Raw genomic sequence first — 7,836 nt, forward strand, 5'->3', positions numbered from 1 at the left:
ACTAATTTTATTACATTTGTACCCAGTGCTTTCCCACTCATGACAGGCTCAATGCGGCTTACATGGGGCAATGGAGGGTTAAGTGACTTCCCCAGAGTCACAAGGAGCTGCCTGAAGTGGGAATTGAACTCAGTTCCTCAGTTCCAAAGTCCACCACCCTAACCACTAGGCCACTCCTCCACTGTTGCTACTATTTGAGATTCTACATGGGAATGTTGCTATTCCACTAGCAACATTCCATATAGAAGTCAGCCATTGCAATCACCAATGTGGCCGCGCAGGCTTCTGCTTCTGCTTCTGTGAGTCTGACGTCCTGCACGTACGTGCAGGACGTCAGACTCACAGAAACAGAAGCCTGCGCAGCCTTCTACATGGAATGTTGCTAGTGGAATAGCAAAATTCCATGTAGAATCTCCAATAGTATCTATTTTATTTTTGTTACATTTGTACCCTGAACTTTCCCACTCATGGCAGGCTCAATGCAGCTTACATGGGGCAATGGAGGGTTAAGTGACTTGCCCAGAGTCACAAGGAGCCGTCTGTGCCTGAAGTGGGAATTGAGCCCAGTTCCCCAGGGCCAAAGTCCACCACTCTTAACCACTAGGCCACTCCTCCACTCATGATTTGAAGTTTAATATTGTTCAAGCTAATTTATTACGAATGAAGTTTAATCCAATACCTTTCATTTCTTATTATAAAATGAACTTTCCTTACCCGAATACCTAATCCATTCTGTCTCCTCTATCTTAACTATGTATTTCTCTTTTCCGGAACTGGTAATTACCATTATGGAACAATGTAAGCCACATTGAGCCTGCAAATAGGTGGGAAAATGTGGGATACAAATGCTACAAATAAATAGATAAATAAATATGCATTTACGCTGAGCTCTCAGTTGAATAGCAAGATTGCACGAGGCAGAGCTGTGCAGCAAGGAGAGAGCTGGCTGGCAACCAGCATAAGCAGGCAGCAGGAGAAACATGAAAAAAGAGGAAAACCCTATGGAGGACCCTGGCAAAGTACGGGGAGCAGATGGGGAAGATTTATTTTATTTTAAGGTTATAATGGGTGGGAGTGCAGTGCAGAGATTGAGGGGGTTTGGCAGTGAGTTTGCCTCGTGGCTGTCATGGTGACTACTGAAGATTGTGTCAGTTGGGAGGGAAACAGCTAACTGACGAGGATGTGTGTGTGTGTGGAGACAGTGACTGTCAAGACCAGAAAACTTTAAAAATCACAGTTTGTTTGCAGTAGTAGAATTGATAATTGTGGTTTTAATAATATTGAGGGCCACGTAGGTGCCTACGCACGCCAAATTGGAGTTACCGCCAGGTTACTGCATGGCCCTTGCGGTAATTTCAAATTTGGTGCATGTCTGAAAAATATTTTTTATTTTCTGCCACGTGTCAAGTGGAATTTGATGCGCCTGGTTACCGCGCGAGACCTTACTGCTAGGTCAATGGCTTGCGGTAAGGTCTCAGATCCAAAATGGACATGCGGCAATTTTCATTTTGCCGCACGTCCATTTTTGGAAAAAAAAAAAAAAGAGGCATTTTTTTTGTAGGTGCGCTAAAAAATAATTCTGCGTGTGCCCCAAAACACGCGTTCTACACTACTGCAGACCCTTGCGGTAATTTTAATTTTGGCGCACGTGCCAAGCTGCATTTGACGCATGTAGGTCTTTACCGCATGGTTACCGCGTGAGACTTTACTGCTAGGTCAATGGCTGGCGGAAAGGTCTCAGACATAAAATGGATGCATGGCAATTTTGATTTTGCTGTACGTCCATTTTCGGCAAAAAATTTAGAAAAGGTCTTTTTTACAGGCACGCTGAAAAATGGACAAATATATTATGCTAATGCCTTTCTACAACATAGCTAACCATGTAGCCGAGGGGCCAGGGCCGCCGAGAGACTAGGCCGGGCCCGGGGCCCCGCCCCCGCTCCCCCCGAGGTCACCGCCAGCGCTCCCCCCTGAGGTCGCCGCTCCCCCCCTCCATCCGCCACCGGGCCGGGCCCCCTGTATTTAAATCACAGCGCCTCTCACCTCTTTGTGAAAGCGCTGCAGGCAGCAGGGCAGCAGATTGCCTCCCTTCGGTCCTCCTTCCCTCCTTGTGTCCCGCCCTCGCGGAACTTACATCAGATGAGGGCGGGGCACAGGGAGGGAAGGAGGCCCGAAGGGAGGCGATATGTTGCCCTGCTGCCTGCAGCGCTTTCACACGGAGGTGAGAGGCGCTGTGATTTCAATACAGGGGGCCTGGCCCGGTGGCAGACGGTCGACGACAGAGGGTGGGTGGGACTGCGGCGCCGGGCCCCCTTGGAGGCTCGGGCCCGGGGAATTTTGTCCCCCCCTGCCCCCCTCCTCTCGGCGGCTATGCAAGGGGCCAAATACAGATATATAGATGGGGATAAGATAGGTAGTATAGAGTCATTTGGGATAAATATATGAGTGGCTAAACGCAAGGCAAGTTCTAATCCTGGTGTAATATTTCCACAGGTAACATAGAGGCATATTTTCAAAGCACTTAGCCTCCCAAAGTTCCATAGAAACCTATGGAACTTTGGAAGGCTAAGTGCTTTGAAAATATGCCTCATAGTAACATAGTAAATGACTGCAGAAAAAGACCTGCACGGTCCATCCAGTCTGCTGAGGAGGAAGGAGGTGTTTTAGAGAGCTCTGCTGACTTCCAGTGGAAAGGGAGTGAGACCTAGCTCCCTCCCCAAAGATGAGGAGGGTCCCTGGGGAGAAGGCCTCAGGAAAGTCCCAGGCTATGGGGCCTCCTGGGGCCCGGGACCAGAAGGCCGAAAGGAGTGGCTCTCTCCCTGGTTTGACTACCGGGAGAAGGGAAAGGAGTCCAGTGGACCGAAGGGAGAAGCAGCCCAGTGGAGGCCACCAGAGCATTTCCCCCTCCATGGCCCAGCTTGCGGAAGGTAAGCGAGAAGACAGTGGAGGGGGGAGGAAGATAGTACAGGCCCCGAAGGGCGCTTCCAAGGAAGGGAGAAGGAAGAGGCGATGGAAGTTTGCCAGAAGCCTTTGCTGGAGGCAGCTGAGAGTGAGAGTGAGGAGAGTGGATCGTCAGATGAGGAGTTCCTTGAAGTGAGCTATGACCCTGATGATCCAGCAAGTAGTGTGTAAATATTGTAAGACGAATTAAGCTGGTGGAAAAAGAAGTAGTGGAGCTAGGAAAACGTCTGAAAATGGCAAGAACTATGTGTAAATTTGCCCCAGCGGAGCACAGACAAATGTATGTTAAAGAGGAAGCCCGGATATCAAAGTTGTTGGGGAAAAAAGAACACTTGTTGAACTGTTTAAAAAAGGGCTCTGTGAATCCTTTGAGGGAGCTCTATGTTAACCGAGAAAGGATGGCTTCAATACCACAGTCTGGGGGTTCAGGAACACTACAGTTGCAGCAAGCTTCAGTGTCTTCAGCAGCATTAGACTCAAAAGAGTTGTCTGGGTTCAGAGGTGACCCCACTTTAAAATACATGAGACAGTTGGCAACACAGTCTAGAGCACTTACCCAGCAGCCAGAGAATAAGGAGGCAGCGGCAGGACATGGCTCTGAGGTGGGGGCTGGAGTAGAGATCCTACCTGTGGAGGGGAGGACAGAACTCAGTAACTTTTTCAAAACTCCAGATAATGGAGGCAGCAGAGGGAGACGCAGGTAGCAGCCTGTTTTCTACAGAGGTGGTGGTCGAAGTCTCAGAGGGCTTACCTGCAGTTGTGCAAACAGCAGAGACAGTTGCCGTGAAGGAAGCCCTGTTGGAAAAGGGTCAGCAGAGGCAGACTCCGGTATTTTTGGCCGGGTCTGCAATGACTGAAGTGGAAACCGAAGCAGCATGGCATCTGGAGAAGCCCCGCCCACGAAGTCCGGGAGCAGGGGAGGTCTTCCCTGAGCATGGAGTAGCTGGCGGTTTACAGGAGAGGGGTCGGAGAGAGAGGAATAGGAGCGGGCAGCAGCTGGGAGCTCATTTGACCAGCTGTCCATTACAAGAGGTGAAATCGGGGGGTGCTAACAGCCAGCCTGTGGCGGAATCAGGAACAGACAAGCCATGCCCCCGGGAAGCGCCAGCCATTGGGAGAACGCAGGAGGGACTGCACCAGAAGCAAGGGGGGAAAGTAACCCGATTGTTGAGAGACTTTCGTTGACTACAGAAGTGGACATGGCAAGTCTAACAGATGTGCAGGCGGGTGGTGGAGCAGACCTGCCAGCAGGACGGCTGGGAGCGAGGAGCCAAGGGGAGCGGCGGAGTTCCGGAGGCTTCGCCCCTGGTGCCGGAGGTTTGGAGGGAGTTCGGGGGCAGAGCGAGCAGGGAGTCTGGTATCGCCAGCTGCAGACCTGACTGGGCAGGTGCCAGAGTATCGCCAGGAGACAGAGGAGAGGAGGCGATTAGCCCAGAGGCTGGAGCCTGCATGGCTGGGGACGAGCAGGGACGTTCCAGGAAGTGGTGATGGGCAGGACAATCAGTTGGAGGCAGCCCAAGCCGCAGAACTGACTATGGACGTTGCTGGATGTTTGTCTGAGAGGGAAGGGGACGGGGGACAACGGGAGGGGGAGGGGGCGGTGGATATTGAGGAAGGGAGAGGGATGAGGGGAGGGGCAGAGGGACAGACGGGGGGGGAGGCAGAGGGAAGGGCTGGAACAAGTGTGGAGGGTGGGGCGGTGGGGGCTGGGGTCCAAGTCCTTTGCGGCAGTAGTCCAGGGAGGGGGAAGGAGGGGAGGGGGGGAGATCGGGTGGTTTTGAGGGCCCAGGGAGGGGTTGGGGGGGAGCGGGGACAGGGGTGTGGACAGCTGCCTAAGCGGCGAAATGTGGTACAGCTCAATGGATAGGGGAGGGGGCAATGCCCTCCAGGGATCGGGTCTTGAGGCTGGTGATGGGGATGGGGTTTATACCCGAGGACTTTTACCTCGGGTATAAACCCCATCAACATCCCAGAATATGACTTGAGCTTCATGACCCAGAGGGGGATGGAAATATTCTGGGAAAGGTACGAGGGGGTGAGGGGAAAGGGGGAGTGGCGGGACCTCAGGGCCATTCCAGTCAGCAAGCCGGACCTGGTGCAGATCACCCTGCTCGTGAGAAATGAGTCTATCTCTGGGGCAGATTTAGCCTACTGGCTACAGAGGTACGCGGAGCTGAGATCCCCACTTACAAAGTTACCGGATCCAAGCAGGGTTTGGGCAGGAGGTTGGGAGCCCTGGTCAAATTGAGACAGGAGAGCCATGTGGTCCAGCACATTCCTTCGGCTGCCTTTATCGGTCGTGACAGGATACTGTGCTTTTACAAGGGGCAGCCGCGGCAGTGCTTCAGATGTGGTTCGTTTAGGCACTTCAGCATGTCATGCCCAGTGGTAAAGTGTGGAAGATGCGGGGGATCAGCATGCCCCAGAGGACTGCACCGCGATCAGGTGCAACCTCTGCGGCGGGTTAGGCCATGCATATCGGAACTGCCCTAGGGCGGCCCATAACGAGTGGGATATGTGGGGAAGGGACGGGGAGGGGGGGTAATGGAGGAGGGGATAGGGCAGGGGGTGATAGGCAGGGAGGGGCAAGGGGGGAGAAGGAGGGGATGCAGGAGGGGGGGCGGCAGGGGGCTGGGTCAGGAGTGGAGCAGGGGGGAGAGGGGGAGTGGGTACAAGTGCCACAGAGGAAAGGGAAGTTTCGGAGGGGGGGGGAAAGTAGGGTGGGCAGGGAGGGGTCGCTGCAGGGGAAGAGGGGGGGGAACAGATTTCAGGTGTTGGAGGAGGAGGAGGAGGATAGGGAGGGTGGGAGGGAGGAGGAAGAACAGGGGGAAGGAGAAGAGGTGGAGTTAATGGAGGAAGAGGGGGCGGCAGGGGGGATTGGAGAGGGCAAACGGAAATATGAGGAAGCACTGGAGGAGGGTACTGGGGGTAGGAAGAAGGGCGGGAAGGCTCTGGGGGGAGGGGGGAGGGGTGAGGGAGGAGGAAGAGGGAAGGGAGGGAGGGAGGGGAAAGGGGAGTAAGAGGAAAGCTGAGGGGGGCCGGGCAGGTGGTGAAGGCCCAAGTGCAGGCTTGGGGGGACAGAGTGGAGCTAGAGGAGGATCTGAGGACTTGGAGGACTTGGGGGAGGTGGAGGACTCGGAGGAGGAGGTAGGGGGCGGGGGTGAAGAGGGGAGAGGGAGGGATCAGGGTGTGGGTCCGGATAGAGCAAAGAAGAAAGGAAGGAAGAAAGGGGGAGGGGGGGGTAAGGTGCAGACAGGACGGCTGCGGGGGGGGGGGAGGGGTGATCTGGCAGGGGATGATGTAGACCGCATAGCAGAGGACCTGCTTCAGGGTAAGAAGGGGGTATCCAGGAGATAAGGAAAGAAGTTGGGAGTGAGCAGACCCGTGACTCGCAATGAGGATGGCAGGCTTAGTGTTGACATTTGCCACGCTGAATGTGGCCAGCATCGCCTCTCCGAAGAAGCAGGGTTTAGCGTATGACTGGTTCGCGAGGGTCCAAGCAGATTGCTTCCTGCTCCAGGAGACTCGGCTGCGGTCCATTGAGGTGATCAGGCGGGCAAGACGGGCCTGGAAGTGGGGTCCCTCGGTGTGGGGGTTGGCGGGGGAGAGGTATGGTGGGGTGGGATCTTATTTAAGTCCCACCGGGTGAATATTCAGCGAGTGGTGGAGCTGGGGGTGGGGAGATGTCTTGTTGTGGATGCGATTTGGGAGGATAGAGCACTGAGGGTGGTGAATGTGTACGGGCCCCAAAGCAAGAAGGAAAGGGTGCTCCTCTTTGGAAAGATCAAGCCCTACCTATACACTTCGCGCCAAGTAGTCTGGGGGGGAGATTTTAACACCATATTGCGGAAAAAGGATAGTGGGGGACGATCGGTACAGGTGGGCTATGACGGGGTGAGGCTGGCAGGGATCATTGCGGGAGGCGGAGCTGGTAGACGCGCATGTGGCCTTCTGTGAGGAACAGGAGGGGTTCACGTTCTTTCGAGGGCAGTGTAAAAGTAGAATCGATAGATTCCTGGTAAAGAAGGGGGTTTGTCTGGGGGGTCCACGAACCGTGGACGTGGACTTTTCAGACCACCACATGGTCCTCCTTCAGGTGGGGGGGGGCGGCAGCGCAGAGGCCAGGGAGGGGGTTATGGCGACTAAATTTAAAGTGGTTAGGTAGCGAGCAGGTGCGGGAGGAGTACCGCCGGTTTTGGAAGATCAGGTGTCAGTGCAGGGGGCATTTCAGTCATTGGGGGAGTGGTGGGATACAGTGAAAAGACGAACGCGGGGATTCTTTCTCAGACAGGCGAGAAGGGAGGGGAGGGAAAGGACAAAGTTGGGCATGGCAATAAAGAAAAAGAGGGACACATTGATTTCACAAGGGGGGAGGGAGGAAGAAATACATGATCTCCAAGCACTCCTGGAGCAGGTACAGTACAACCGCTACACCTCCTTGGTGTATGAGCGGGACTTCGGGAAAATGTGTAGCCCGGACCCCTTCGCATGCTGCCGGGAGCGGAGGGCGCGCAGGGTGATGGAGGGGGTGCGGGATGCACAGGGGGTCCTGCAGGACACCAAGGAGGGGATTCTGGGGGCAGTGAGGGACCACTTTGCGGCGTTCCTTTCAGCCCAGCAGATTGATATGGAGCAGATGGAGTGTTATGTGGAAGGAACCCCGGGGATAGGTCACGGGGGACCCCAGCTTCAGGCCCTCTTGAACCCGTGGACAGAACAGGAGGTGGAGGAAGCCATCGGGGCGCTCCACAGGAAGGACCTCGCCGGGGCCGGATGGGCTAACAACTGAGTTCTACCAGGCCTTTAAGGAGCAGCTGGTGCCGATCCTGGTGAGGGTATGGGGGGCAGCCCAGTTGGAGGGTTCCTTGCCTAGTT

Source organism: Microcaecilia unicolor, chromosome 7, assembly GCF_901765095.1.
Source record: "Microcaecilia unicolor chromosome 7, aMicUni1.1, whole genome shotgun sequence".
NCBI lineage: Eukaryota > Metazoa > Chordata > Amphibia > Gymnophiona > Siphonopidae > Microcaecilia > Microcaecilia unicolor.